General features: G+C 35.7%; 1 protein-coding gene across 1 annotated transcript in view; it reads left to right on the plus strand.

Moving 5' to 3' along the window:
* The window catches only part of Atp10b (ATPase phospholipid transporting 10B (putative)), a 309,498-nt gene that overhangs the window by 57,491 nt on the left and 236,219 nt on the right, over positions 1-15,788 (plus strand). The gene's annotated exons all lie outside the window — the stretch shown is intronic.

Raw genomic sequence — 15,788 nt, forward strand, 5'->3', positions numbered from 1 at the left:
TAATTGTGTTCTATAGCTATATGAATCACATCACAGGTATTTTGACATTGATTGAATCTATGCATCAGTTGGGTAGTTTAGATATTGTAATATTAATTCTCCCAATCACAAGCATGGAAGGTTTTTCCATTTTTTCCCTGTTTCAATTTCTTATCTTGGTGTTTCATAATTTCCATTGTAGATATATTTTATTTCCTTAGTGAAGTTTATTCCCTGGGCATTTTATTTTGTTTTCTGTAGCTGTTGTAGATGGGGTTGTCCTCATGGCTTCCTCTTCATCTATTTTATTAGTGATATAATGAAAGATACTGACTTTTGTATCTTTCTGCTTTATTGAATTTGTGACTTCTAATAGTCTTTGGGGACAATCAAGCATTTTTATACTTACAACCATTGTTTGAGAACAAGGATAATTTGATTATTCCTTTCCTATTCCTGTCCCTTTAATTTATTTATTGCCTAATTTCTCTGATTAAAATCCATAGTATTATATTGAGTAAGAAAATGAATACAGATGTCTTTATCTTGTTCTTCATCTTAGAAAACCTTTGTCTACATGGTTTTTATTATGTTTGGGCATGATCTTTCCATTCTTATTTTATCAGAACCTTTATCATGGAGTGACTTGGATTTTATCAAATGCAGTTTATGCATCAATGAAGAGAATGGAATGATTGTTAATCCTTCATTCTGTAGATGTGATGTTGCAGGTTGACTGAGAAGCTTATGCTAAGTCATACTTTAAGTGTCATTGGTTTTGCTAATCAGTGCAGCCTCACAGAATGGTTTTAGAAGGGTTCCTTCCCTTTCAATGCTTTGGCATAATTTCAGAAGAACTGGTGTTAGCTATTCTTTTAAAGTTTTGGAAAACCCAGCATAGATGCAGGGTTCATACCTCCACTCTCCACAGATCTACTCCTGACCAAAAAAGAGCAGACCTCCCAGGGATATCAAACAAGCATGGCACAATAAGGTATAATAAGATCACTCACAAAACTTCACGTCAAGGCTGGACAAAGCAACCCATTGGGGGAAAAGGATCCCAAGAGCAGGCAAAAGAGTTGGTAACACATCTGTCCCACTTTCAGTAGTTCCCCCCAAAGCCCCAAGTCAACAACAATAACATGTGCAGACCTAGCGCAGACCCATGCAGGCCAGGTGATTTCCTCTTCAGTCTCTGTGAGCTCCCATGAGCCTTGCTTAGTTCATTCCAAGGGCCATGCTCTCCTAGGCTCTTCTACCCCTCTGTTTCCCACAATTCCTCATCTTCCTTTTCCAAGGTGGACCCAATGGAGTCCTTGAACCTAGGCATTCTCTTCATCTAATGTTTGTCTGTAGGAATCTGCATTAGTTCCCTCCAGCTCTCCAATGATGATAGACTAGATACCAATCTGTGAGTTAAGTAGAGCATCATTAAGAAACATTTCACTGATTTTGGTGAAGGGGAAAGTTGTGTTTGGTTTTACCTTAGGTCTCTGAGCTATCCAGCCTCCTGTCCCTGGTTATCCAGGCATCTAGGCAGTGTTAAACACATGCTCCCTCTTGGGACATGGGCCCCAAATTAGACCAGTCATTGGTTGACCACTCCCACAAGTTCTGTGCCACCAGGGCTCCTTGTATTTTTGTTTTATTTATTCTATCTCAAATATTTCTCCCAATTATCTTTATTAATATTTTGTCTACTGGTTTATATTTTGTTTTCTTGTTTGTCTAAGACTGTAAGTTGTAAAACTATGTTACCTATTTATAATGTCTCTGAGTTTTTTAATGTAGGTACACACAGCTATAAACTTCCTTTCTGAGAATATTCCTTGTATCTCATAAGTTTTTGTATATTGTGTTTTCATCTTCATCCAGTTTCCCTTTGGATTTATCCACTGATCAGTGGGTCACTGTATTATCCAATCATGTATTATTCTATCTCCTTGAGTTTGTGTATTTTCTTCTATCTTTATTTTATTATAATATATTAGAATACAATAAATTATTTCAGTTTTATCGTGTGACCTATATGCTTGTTAGTTTTTGTTTTGAGGTTTGGTGGGGAGGGAGTTGCTGGTGAGATGTAGAGGTGTGTCAATATGATGTAAGCTAGAACTATTTGAGTAGAGGGAAACTCAACTAAATTCCTCCATCATACTGTCCTATAGGCAAATCTTTAGGGCATTTCCTGGTTAATTGTAGATTTGACAGAACTCAGCCAACTGTGAGTAATGTCATCCCTAGGCATGTGGTCCTGAATGATTAAGAAAGAAAGCTATTAAACAGCATTCCTTGATGGTCTGTTCTACAATTCCTGCTTCATGTTCCTGCCCTCACTTTGCCCAGTGATGGAAAATGAATCCTTCCTTTCCTTAAGTTGCTTTTGGTCATGGTGTTTATCATAGTACTAGAAAACCAATTAGGATACACTGTTTTACAGAGAGACCTATAGACTACTGAGAAAAAAAATGTATATTCTTCAGTATTTGGACAGAATGTTCTGTGTATGTATGTTAGGTTCTCTTGATCTGTCCCATCATTTAATTCAGATGTACCTTTATTTAATTTTTGAATAGATGTTATGTCTATTAATGAAAGTAGATTTTGGAAGTCACCTACTATGATTATATTGAAGGTAATCTGTGTCTTTATGTTTAGTAATTTATTACATGAAATTGGGTACACTGATGTTTAACATATGTGTTTATAATTGTTATAGCCTCTTAATTGTCTCTTTAATCAACATGAAATAAACTTCTTTATCTCTTCTCACTAATTTTGTTTTACATTTCATTGGAATACCTTTGGACATTATTTTATCCTAAGGTTGCATTTGTCATTTACAGTAAAATGCATTTCTTGAGTACAACAAATATATGGATCCTATTTTTAACCTGATGTCCTCTTCTGTGCCATTTGATTGATGAATTGACACCACTAATATTGAGAGTGATTATTGGAAGGTGTGTATTCATTCCTGTCACTTATAGATTTGTAATGTCTGATGTTTTCCTACTTCTCATTGGTTTGTCTATTTCAGCCTCTTGGATGTGTTGTCTTTCTCCTCAGATCCTTTTATTTGTGTTAAACATTAGGAGTTGTTCTCATTGAAATATGATGCTTAGTTTTGGTGGGTATATAATCTGGATTAGCAGGTACATCTTTTAGAGGTTGAAGTATATATTTTCTTGTTCTTCTGGCTTTCAAGGTCTCTTTTGAGAAATCTGATTCTGGTGGGATTTCCTTTATGTACTATTTGTTTCATCTTTCAATATTTTCTTTACTCTGTATTTTTATATTATATAACATGAAGAGGTTCTTCTGCTATTTCATCTCTCAGGCATTGTAGATGCCTTCTAAATCTTCATAGTAATCTCTTTTCTTTCTGCTGTGATTTTATTGGATGTATGATTATTCCTCTAGCCTGAAGTTCTTCTCCTAGCCCAAAGATTTGCAAATTTACTCTTTTAGTGGGGTTTCATATATTATTTAATATATTTTATTCTTATTTTACTTTATCTATGCCAACGTTTAAATGTTCTAATTTATCTTTCTTGTCGTCTACCACAGTCTGTCTGACACTACATGTGTCTGTTGGTATAGTTTTCTTCTGAATATTTTTATTGGACTTGATGAGGTTTTTGTTTCTAAAGTATTGGGGCATTCATCAATACTTTCGTCTCTTTACTGAACTATTTTTCTGTGCATGTGTGCATGTGTGTGTGTGTGTGTTTGCACGTGCACGCACACTCTATGCATGTGTTCATGTTCATGTGTATGTGCACTTGTATATGCAGGTGTACACACACATATGCACATATGTATTTGAAGCCCACAGATCCTCCTTGAGACTGGATCTCTCACAAAAGATGAAGCTCACTGACAAAGTTGGACTGGCTGGCCAGCATGATCCTGGGATCCTCCTGTCTCCACTTCCCCAGCACTGGATTTTCAGGCATGTGTCACACTGGCACTCAGCTTCTTACATGGGTGCTGGGAATCTGAACTCAGGTCCTTATGCTTGTATGCCAAGCACTATACTGAGATATCTCTCCAGCCCACGCATCCTTCTTCTATACCCTGTATTGCTTTCCTTATGTCAGGCTGCCATTTGTATTTTCTTTGAATACGTTTAGTAGTTAATTTGTATCCTTTATAATTTCGCTAGACCTTATAACAATTGTTTTTCTGAACTTTCATCTATAATTTCATCTAATTTATTCTCATTGGAATCCACTACTGTTAGAGACGTCATGCTGCTTTTATTTTTCATGTTTCTAGTACTACTTTGGTATTTTGAATATCATTGAGATACTCATTGAGATTATTTCAGTTGTTTTGTCTTTACATATCAGCCACACCTTCCATTTGAAGTTTTTGTGATATTCACATAGAACTAGACTGCAATATAGTAAATGCATAATTCCTCCACAGTGGACTGGCAATATAGTTCACTAGCTGAACCCTCATGTGCATGAATGTTGGCATAATTTCCCCAATGGTATTCTAAGAACTGAATATTAACTGCTTTATAAGAACACTATGTAAAAATAATAATTAAGGGATAAAAGAATAAGAGCAGTGAAGTTCAATCTATCAGATTGGGTACCAAGTTCAAGAACAGAAAGAAAACTGTCCTAGTAGAGAAAGATTAGATAGAACATGGAAGTAAAGATATTGTGCAAATCTTCAGAATTTAAGGATTATTGAAACTATGACACATATTAAAGAGTAAAAATGGGATAGAGAAGAAGAGGGAATCAAAATAGAGATGAGATGGAAAGTGTATGTGTTGTATGATAAGAATAGTAGAGTACAAAATGGAATGGGTGTAGAAACACTAAACAATAATAAAAATCTAAATAAGCAACATAAAGTGAAAATGTAGTCATTGAAGGAATAATTTTGCAAGAGTGAAATTTTGGGGGTCTGTTTCATTTTACTTTTGTTGTTGCTGTTCTGGTTTGGTTTGGCTTTTTGTTTTTATGGTCTAACTTAGCGCAAGCCTTTAATCCCAATACTGGGTATGAGAGATGTTTTTGTTTCTATCAAAAGTAGCTAGCTCACCAAAAGGCCAATATTGCATAAATGTCTCTCATCTAGTAAAACTTTTATGTAGAGCTTTTAAAGCTTTAAGACAAAAAATGTAATAAGAGAAAAAAATGTAATGACAGCACAAGCCAGCATCCCTTCCTTGGAGGGATGGCTTTGAGATCCTTTGTGTGTGATGCTTCACATAATCAACCATGCTAACTGCACTGGTGAGGAGAGAACAGTTTGATGCTACAGTTCAATTTTGTAAAGCCAGACTTGTGGGCATACAGTGTCTCAGTGGAGGGCAAACCCCTTGGGTTCTGTCCGTTTCTTCTCGGTCACCAGCAGGTGTCAGTCCTTCCCAGCCATCTGCATGGAGAACTGCTTTGGGGACCTCCCCACCTGTTGCCACACTGGTTGTCATACTTACTCTGATATCGTTTGCCTTTTCCAACTGGAAACATTCATCTTATCGGGTCTCTGGCTACGTCTGTGGACATCCTCTTCCATAGTCATCTCATAGCTTTGGAACAGGTTGGTTCACGTGTCTTGATTATGTGGTTTTGACACAACTGTGCTGAGTTCAGCAGCATACTTCTGAGGTCACCCAATGTCTTTTGCAGTAGCTGGATGTGTCCTTCTTGAGACAGCCTGTTCAGGATGCCCCTGAATAATCTCAACTTCCGACCTATTCACATTATCCTTAAGCCTCTGTCTCTACAGCCTATGCTGATTTTGCATCTGTATCCATAATGCGTGCAATTGCAGGCACAGCTTAGCAGCCTGATCCAGTTTTCTCCAGCTTGTGCCTACAATGTCTGTGTATGTAGAGGAAATAATTCCCTGGGTAGTTCCCATGAACTTCAGGCCAAGCCATGGGGTGATCAGTTCAGTCTTCTTCCTGTTACTTAGCAGAGATCTTAGCTAGCTAATTCTTCTGTTTTCAGTTGTTCTATAAGTAGAGACTATTGTTTGTTATCGTTACCCTTTCAGCAACCTACAGGGAGGGCTCCTAATCTTCCATCAAGCTTAGAACTTTGAATATTCTCTATTCTTTTCTTAAATGGTATAGTTTCCTTTCCATGAACATGAAATATCTTTCCATTCTTCAAGCTATTCTTTCTTTAATCAGTTTTGTCATTTTTCCCATATGTATCAGTTGCCTTTTCAGTTAGGTTTATTTTCATTTTCATTTTAAGGACACTAACTAGAAACAGTACTGCCTTTACGGCTTGTTCATTACAACTATACATTGAAGAAGTTAAATTTATACTGACTATCCAGAATAATACTCAAAACCTTTGTGAGAGATTATGTCCTTATTTTGTTCTAAATAAGCACAGCAAAAAGCTGCTTTTTAGCCTTATCTGTGTCAGCTATGAAATTTGTTTATATATTTAAGAAATTGAAGAAATTTCCTTGAGTTCCTAGTTTACTGTTAACCATTTATAAAGCACCTTAAATGGTGACTGAATTTTTGTTAAATATTTTTGCTGCATCTATTTACGATCATGTGATTTCTTTTTCTTCTCTAACCTATTGATGAGATGGATTACCTTAACTGATTTTCAGACTGGAAGTATTATTGCAAATCAGGATAAATCTCACTTGACCATGGTGTGTAATTCTTTTTATACACAGATTTTATAAGTGAATGTTTTGCTGAGAAATTTTGCAATTTTTTGGTTCATAGATATTTATTTGTTCAGGTTTTTATCATCAGTGTTGGATATCAGCTTCAAAGTTTCTTACACAGAAAACTAGAAATATGGGGAAATTTTTAGGAGAGTTTCTTCAGTGAATATTTGAGAATTTTTTCTGAGATGGAAATAATCAAATTACTATTTCTGTCTCATGAGTACCATTTCTACAAATTGGGTTTATGTGTGATTTTTATATATTTACCTTTTCCTAACCAAATGAGATGGAAGTAGGGTAAGAAATAGTAGTAGCTTAAGAAGTAAATCATGCTATTCAATTCTCATAGTGATGGAAAAAAAATGTTTAGATATGTATCGGTTAGATAAGGTATCTGGTTTTATGAATGAGTTAAACAGAATAGCTGCAGCTGCTATTTAATTATTCATCACAGCAAGTTTATATATATATATATATGTATATATATACATATATATATGTAATGCCATATAACACATTCATATAATTTGCATAAATGTCTACATAAAACAGAAAATAAATATAATTCTTTTCTTGGAGATAAAGAAAATAAAACTGAGAGATAAAGAAACTTCTCAAGATATAATAAATGGTTAAAGGTAACAGAGATGACAGTTAGAATTTTACCTATCTGAATCAATTTTATTGATACAAAATTAACCCTTATAGGAAATCTTTGGCTTCTTTGTTTCGTGATTGCAAGTGTGTAGCTATAGATTGTATATGTGCTAATTGTTACTGGCTCCATCCACTAGTAAAAAGCCCAAATCTTGACTATATTAATCTGTATCAGAAAATGTTTCCCCTCAACAATTGTTATGAGGCAGTCAAGGCCACACTACTTCTGCAATCTCAATAAATATGAGCAGTAACCAGTTTACCTTTTTCTAGCAAGTCATTCTCATTACCAAAATTTAGGACAGTAGCGCATAGTTGACTTCTGAAGAATAATAAGCCAATGTCTAATGGGTTCATGATGAACTGATCTCTGACTTCCAGAAACATATTTTTCCATAACAAAGAAAAGAATTAAGATCATAAGTTCCATTTTGCAATATAAAACTACCTTAGAAATGTGATTCTTTTTGAACAATAAACTAGATTTTTTTACTGAGATGGTCACAAACCATATAGTAACCCTTTCAAAGAGTGAACTGTTGAATGCATATGGGGAAACTGCCTAAAGTCTCATTGTGAACCTTGTGGTAATATTTACTTTTCAAATTAAGTGAGAGAGAAAACAAAAATGGATAAATACAGGCTGTTTGTTTTTCCTTGAAGTAATAACCAATAGTTCAGTATCATCAAGCCAGAAGAATTAAATGGGAGAAATCAAACAATAATAGATTTTTTTATTTTAAAACAATTAGTCATCAATCATATGAGATGATGGTTTTGTGGCTTCTTCTGAGAAGACTATGGTGTTGTGGGCTTGTTTTTGTTTGTGGAGCTTTTGTAGGCCATATAGAATTGCAATCAAGGCCTATTGCTTAGCAGGCTTTGTGATATTAGGGTTATTAGGATGTGGTTAGTTTTCACAGTCCTTTATTCTGTTCAATAGCAAATGAGAAGCAAAATATGGAGCCTTATCATAAATTACAGATGAGAACTGTTAGGTTAGGGGCAATACTACCATGTGCCTAGAGATTTAGATGTCAGCAGTTGCTACATTGCACTGTAAATCTGTTAGGAACATTCTAGGGATTATTTAAAAATTTCATTAAGGACAAACAGATAAAGCAAAATTCCAGGATTATGAGAATATGAGAAAGTGAAAATATATGGTAATTTGAATCTTGACTCATGTGAAAATAAAGTATCCTTTCAAAAAATTTTTTCATGGAAAATTCATACTAAAGTTGATGGAAGAAACAGAATGAGAGCCACTTACGGGCATGAATGTGAAGAGCTTACCCAACATGACTGTTGCCATAGCAACTAAGAGGTCCTGATCATGCACAGGTTCCAAGACCAAGGCTGACTCTAGAAATTAGTGTGATCAAATCCTCATGTCATACAAGTATTAAAGTGAAAGAGACAACAAGTGACAGTAAGAAACAGGTAGATGCTACCTAATAAGTATGTTAGAATGGGGAGATGTTCCCAAGATTAATGGCAATGTTTTAGTAGTATTTGGGTAAAGTAGTGTCCCTCACAGACTTGTGGTACCTGGAGGCTTGCTAATATCGAGTAATAATCTGAGATACCTCTGCTACTGCCTTTCTGTGATATAAAGAAAAATTCTTAGTAGGTGCATCAAATGCTTGAATCTATTGAAAATGCCATGCTATGACAACCAAAGTTTGCTGTTCTCAGAAAAGATTTCCAAGAGATAATATTCACTGGTTCTGGTAACATTTTGGAGTGGACCATCTCCTAACCTTGTGCCAAAAGTGACAATTATGAATGCCAAAGCTATCAGACAACCCTTCTTATATTGCTTGTTTTCTCAGATACCTTCTACAGCAGAATTAGCATAAAATCCCAGCACTTGAGAGGCAGAGGCAGGCGAATCTCTGTAAGTTTGAGGCCAGCCTGGTCCACAGTGGAAGTTCCAGGACAAGCTCCAAAACAATACTGAGAAACCCTGTCTCAAAAAAAAATTAAAGTATGGGCTTATGTGCACATGATTGTAAACATGCATAAGAATTTGGAATTGGAGAGTCAATGGCACATCCTTACAAAAGAGCATGTTTTGCTTCATTCTCACACCAATCCCTAGTCTTAGTATATAAGTCTATTGCCATCTTATATCAATCTATCTAGTTTTTTTATAAAAATTGACACGAAATTCCTTTTATATAGATAAAGCCTCACCAACACTCATAAATTACTTGATAAAAACCTATGGTAGTCCTAGAAAGAATCAAGAAAATCAAGGTGTAATTAACTCAGAAGTTGCTTACAAGCAAGTTGGAGAGATATCGAATGCAACAGCCTATGTTTAAAGTAAATTACAATAAAGAATTTACTTGTGCTTATGAAAAATTTTATACAGAAGCATGGAAGAGAATGAATAAATTGGGAAGGCTCCTTGGAGAAAATATAAAAGATTAACTCAAGTCCATAAGTTTGTGTGTTACCCAGGATGTCCCAGGAATGGCAAGAGATGCTATTTCTTTATTTTAGACCCTGTATAAAAATCACCTTATTACAGCTTTAATCGCATTTACACTGTCAACGAATTATCTACTGATGACCCCACATTACAGCTGAAGTCAGAAAGTTTGAGGACCTGAAATAAATTGTCCAAGTTCACACAGTTACTAAGAAGTCAGTATTTGAGATGAGAATTGTCTAAGCAAACCTTAGCTTCTAACTCTGACTTTACATTATCCTCTTGGCCTTGATGAGGCTTATAAAATCCAGAATCACTATTTCTTTTCTTTATAATTCTTCTGAGGTTAGGTGGCAATTTAAGTGAGAAACTGTGCTGCATATTAATTGTTGTCTTTTGAAAGATGACCTTGTAGAAACCAGTCTACCAGATTCTATAATACTTGTAGCTGTATCATGAAATTCCATGTGAACCAAGGTTTACTAAAGACTTAGAATATAGCAGTCCAGCTGTAGTTTAGGAGGGTGTAAAATGTGTGCTATACAACCACAAAGAGCAATGCTATGCAATTTGGGGAACTGTGAATACTTTTTTCACTGTTAATTGGGGCTTCATAAAATAACAATGTGATTAAGGATCAGTGTAGGCTTGGGGTCAAAAGAGGCAGTGATCTTAACATAAATTCTATGGGCAATCTATATGCATGAATCAGATGAGCTGCTTATTAGTTGCAGGTATGTTCTAAGAATGTAAGCTGTTCTTATGTTAAGACTAGTTGATTTGACATAAGCCATAGTGAATCAATCTTGTCTTCTCTATCTAAGAATTCAGTGTCTTACAGTCTTCATTATTATAAATGCTGACTGATGTAATTGAGGAGAAAAGTAACATCTCTTCCTGGTTCAGATTCTTCTGCTTGGCAAGTTTCTGTTCTTAGATATTTCCTTCTGTTGCCTATCCTTCTGCTCCCAAAGTTGAATTTTAGATTGGAATTATAATATTCTAAATGTGGATATGTATAGAATCATTGGTGAGCAAAATTCTTTTTTCTAGGGAGATACACAGTCCTTATAGTTAAAAATGCTGACCCCAACCCTGAGTCGTTTGTTTCACCATATGTGTCTAGAATATCCCCACTGTGGCAACAGTGATTGACCCAGGGACAAGCATCCAGCCGAAACTCAACCAATCCATGACTTTGTGACTTTGGAAAGTCAGGATATAACAGGAAGGCATTTCTACCGAGACTTCAAGGCTGACTTGGTGTATGTTTCTAGAGTTTGCAAAGGCTTAGCTGCCTTTCCGTACGGAGGGATCCTTCCTAACACTGTTAGAAAGAGTTAAATGGTATAAGGAGTCTTTGTATCTCTAAAAGCAATGCATTCTCTTTTTGCTTAAGTTATTTGAGTTAGGTGGAAGTCAGTTGACCTCAGTGAAGCAGCATGAAGTGTATGAAGCACACTGATTAGAAGCTATAAGATAGTTTTGATTATGATACTGACTTGTGATCGCAAGCAAATTATTTAATTTTCTAGAACTGTCTTCTTAATAAATGATATGCTAACATTGGCTCACATAAATGCTGAGGCAAACTATTCATCTTTGACTTTGTGTCTACACCCATCACTTTAACTATTTTGAATCATAATGCTCTACAACTTAGAAAGTTTAGAGTGGCTTATTGGCTGCTTTTCTCTGTATGCCAGGCTGGCCTTGAACTCAGAGATCCACATACCACTGCCTCCTGAGTGCTTGGATTAAAGGTGTGCACTATCACACGTTTCTCTGATTACCTTTTTCATTGCCTTGATAAAGATACCTTACAAAAGCAACAGAGACTTAAGAAGTACTTGTGTCTGTGAGTTCAATCAGAAAAACAGACACAGTTGGAGATATGTTAAGAGACCTGCTGTAGGAAACTAGCTTATGTAGCTGGCTAGGCAAGTGTTAAGTCCACAGGAAGGTCATGACGAAAGGCACATCAAGCCACTGAATCAAACCCACCAAGATCATCAGGAAAATCTTTCTGATTTAAAGTCCAGCTCAGCCAGGTGGTGGTGGTGCACCTCTTTAATCCCAGCACTCAGGAGGCAGAGGCAGGCAGATCTCTGTGAGTTTGAGATCAGCCTGGTCTACAAGAGCTAGTTCCAGTACAGCCTCCAAAACCACAGAGAACCCCTGCCTCGAAAAACCAATAGATAAGTAATTAAGTAAGTAAGTAAGTAAATAAATAAAGTCCAGCTCTTCTTTCTTTCTTTCTTTCTTCCTTTCTTTCTTTCTTTCTGTCTTTCTTTCTTCCTTCCTTCCTTCTTCCCTTCCTTCCTTCTTTCCTTCCTTCCTTTCTTCTTTTCTTTTTCAAGTACGAGCATTTGCTTCAGAATGAGGATACACCTTGAGGTCAGAAGAGGATTTCAGATTCCCTGGAACCAGAGTTATAAGTAATTATAAACCCTATGTAAGTGTTGGAAACCAAATTCAGGTCTTCAACAACAGTAGCTATTTTTAACTGATGAACCATCTTCCAACCCCAAGTCAAAGAGTCAAATGATCTTTAACTATTAGTGACTTTTATCAAGCCTACAAGATGTTCAATTAAATATCCAAAACTATAACACTGCCAAATACACATCACTGTCTCCAAATGCTTTCAAAGAGTCAAGATCAATACATTTCCAACAAGATATTAGACTAGATTTTTCTTAATTGACCAATCAAAGCAATGTAATAACACAATGTATAATATCTGTTAGCAGATATGAGAATCCAGCAAATCTCTATCCTAACACTAACGGTGTTTTTCTTAATTCTTGTTTACATTTTTGTTATATAAAATAGTTATATATGATAAAATGTGCCATGTATGTTAGTACAAAAAGGATATATTTTTACTTAAAAGAGAAAATTACTTTAAAATTTCTAACTTTAAGTCTCTTCTCAAGGATATACAGAGTTATACAACCCACATAAGCAACTCATTGAGTCCCAAACAATTTTAAAGGGTATGAAAGATGCCCAATTCCCCAAATTGTATGAGAACCACTGTCCTGTATAAATAAAATGAATATATTCTCAACAGCTCATTAATTCTACTTACATTTGACATTAATCATTATAGATGCCATCTACTTCACAGCATAAACAATACAAAAAACTTGTCCATACTTCTTCATGAATATCACAATTAATCGTTTTCTCTCATGCATTAATTTGAACAAATTGTTACTCAAAGAATCCCAGGCTCTTTTTGATGACCTCCTGATGATGTGACTGGAGTCTAGAAAATACAAATTTAAATGTTGGCTATAAACACATTCCATATCAGTATTCAGTATTTTTATTCTGAAACTTATTTTATGCAAATTCTAGTAAGTTATCCATAATAATTTACATATACAATAGGCAAAATATTTATTTGGCGATATTTTATTCATATTTTATATTCTGAAAATTAGCAAGCTGATGGAATAGGAGAGAGAATTGAAATAGAATATAAAAAGAAAGTGGCTGAAATAGAATCATCAGTTTCTCCTTTATCAGTCACTTTTTACCTAACTGAAAAAATTTGGAGCAAAATCATAGGAAGGCAAAAATTGTGAATTTAAAATAAAATGTGACCAAAATATGATACAGGCTTGATTGATTTTGCTCAGTAATGCATTATAACCTGGGAATGAAAGATGAAATAAGCCCCTTTCTTTACAGATTAGTTTTGGTCAATGTTTTTCACAGTGACAGGAAACAAATCAAGGCAGAATATATTCCTTTTATCTAGAAACTTCAATATAGTGGCAGAAAGTGTAGCCTAATAAGGCAGCCCAGGTAAGGCATAGGGATAACTATATCCTGCCCAAAGTTACTGTTGTTATTCAGTAGTGGCAAGCTCATAATTTGTGACACTAGGTTCCTTTTTTGGCATTGGGGCCTTGTCCCATGAAGTATATGAGCCTGCATTATAATAAGAAATCTCCCAACATCTGAGTAGTCCCAATTAATTTAAAATTGAAGTCTGTGCCAATTAAGCAAAATATGTCAATAGGTCAGTAACCCTGTGTGACATCTGGTATAGGAACATTGACTATTACACAAATTAGTAAATGGCAAAGGACCAAGAAATTCATCATTTGCTAAGGTAGCCTGCAATTGCTGTTGGTTTTGGCTGACCCATTTCATGGCCATAAACACTGTATAGCATGAAGATTTTTCATTATTATTTTATTTCACTTGCTAAAATTATTTCACAAATCAAATTAAATGGCATAGACCTGTACTGACACTTTATATTCCTTCAAATTGCATCTTTAAGTTTGCTTAGCATCTATCTGGATAAAGAGACACAATTAGCCTGGGAAAGGGCCATACACTGATGTAATTTATTAAGTGAATCAGGACTGCAGTATCCTGTTCCATCACCTTAGAAGTTGAGGATATAGTTTCGGCAGGTCTCTCAACCTCAGCAGTATTAACATTCTGGATCAAATCATGCTTTGTGGCAGAAGGGTACCCTGTGCCTTGAAGTTGTGTTTGCCAGTACTTTCCTATGTGGCCTTAACTAGACTTATCCACTTCACTGAGTTCCAGCATCCCACCTATGGTACAAAGAAATAGCAGAGCATTAACTGACCTCCAGGTCCTTTATGGTATGAACACTCAGAAATTTAACCAGACTACGAATGCGAGTCACATTGTGCCTAGAAATCAGGGGTCTGTGAAAGATGGGGACAGGAAAGAGAGTTTTAAAGGCACTCATATCTTGCAAATGGTAAACTGTAAAATGAATGGCAGATTAGACCCAAACAAATAAATATGTATTTATCAGTATTAAAATAATTTCTAAATTCTCTGGATGGTAAGACAAACTTCATGCCCTTAAAACTTTTTAATCTATATTTTTAGAGCAATTTGAATTTTAGAAGCTGTTTCTCCTCTTGAAAAAGTTTCCTGTGTCCAAATTTCTTCTTTGATGTCTCAAAAGATACATAATAATATATAAACTTTACAAACACTAGCCAGCTATTTCACTTCTCTCTGTGTTGCTGTGATAAACACCATGATCAAGAGCAACTTAGGGGAGGGAGGATCTATCTGGCCTACACTTCAGGTTCCAGTCCATCACTGAGGGAATTCAGGGCAGGAAGTAAAGTAGGAACTGATGTAGAAACCACTGAAGAACACTACTTACTGACTCACTTGCTCCTTCCTTATGGTCAGCTAGCTTGTTGGCAACCACTCAGACCTGCCTGGGGATAGTGCTACTACCCACAGTGGGCTGAACCCACCTATGCCAATCATCAGTCAACACAATTTTCTCACAGACATCATCACAGGCCAATGTGATCTGGGCAATTCTCCCACTGAGGTTCCCTCTTCCCATTTGACTCTAGGTTGACAGAAGAACTAACAGTACCTCAGGCAATCATATCATTAGATATTATGTTTGTTTCTTTCCACCTCCCTTGAATCCCAAACTTGGAGAGGTCCTCCTCTTGCCATCTTCAAAATAGGCTCACTACTATTCTGCTTGGTCTCTTCTTTATGGATCCATCAGTTGCTATCCATCAATAGAACAACTGACTTCTGACACTTGTTCCATTTAGTTTGACTCCAAGTAACTCAGTAAAAGGATTATACATGAATTGAAGCTATTGCTAAACCCATAAATAATCCTGAATTTTTTGTTATGTCTGAAGTATGATATATTAGACCCACTCTTTATATCTGGTATAATCAAACAGAAATCAGTAAGAACTATGACTACTGTAAAATGAGACCTCTGAAGCTTTAAGAGCAGATTCATCACCCTCACACTCATAAAAGTCAGTGCAAAAGAGTCTTTTCTTTCTTAAGGGCTCTTAAAACCCAGCAACTGAATTCCATTGCAGGCCTCCAAACGAGAGCAACAAGGTTATAATTGTCTCACACTTAACTACATGCTTTGCAAAACATAATAGGCAAAGCCATTTTTTGTACCAGGCATAGAGAATGAAATCCCTTATGAATTCCTATATGGCTAGCTCAGTGATTGACAGAAAAGAGAAAT

The sequence above is a fragment of the Mesocricetus auratus genome, unplaced genomic scaffold (assembly GCF_017639785.1).
Source record: "Mesocricetus auratus isolate SY011 unplaced genomic scaffold, BCM_Maur_2.0 Super-Scaffold_100007, whole genome shotgun sequence".
Taxonomy (NCBI): domain Eukaryota; kingdom Metazoa; phylum Chordata; class Mammalia; order Rodentia; family Cricetidae; genus Mesocricetus; species Mesocricetus auratus.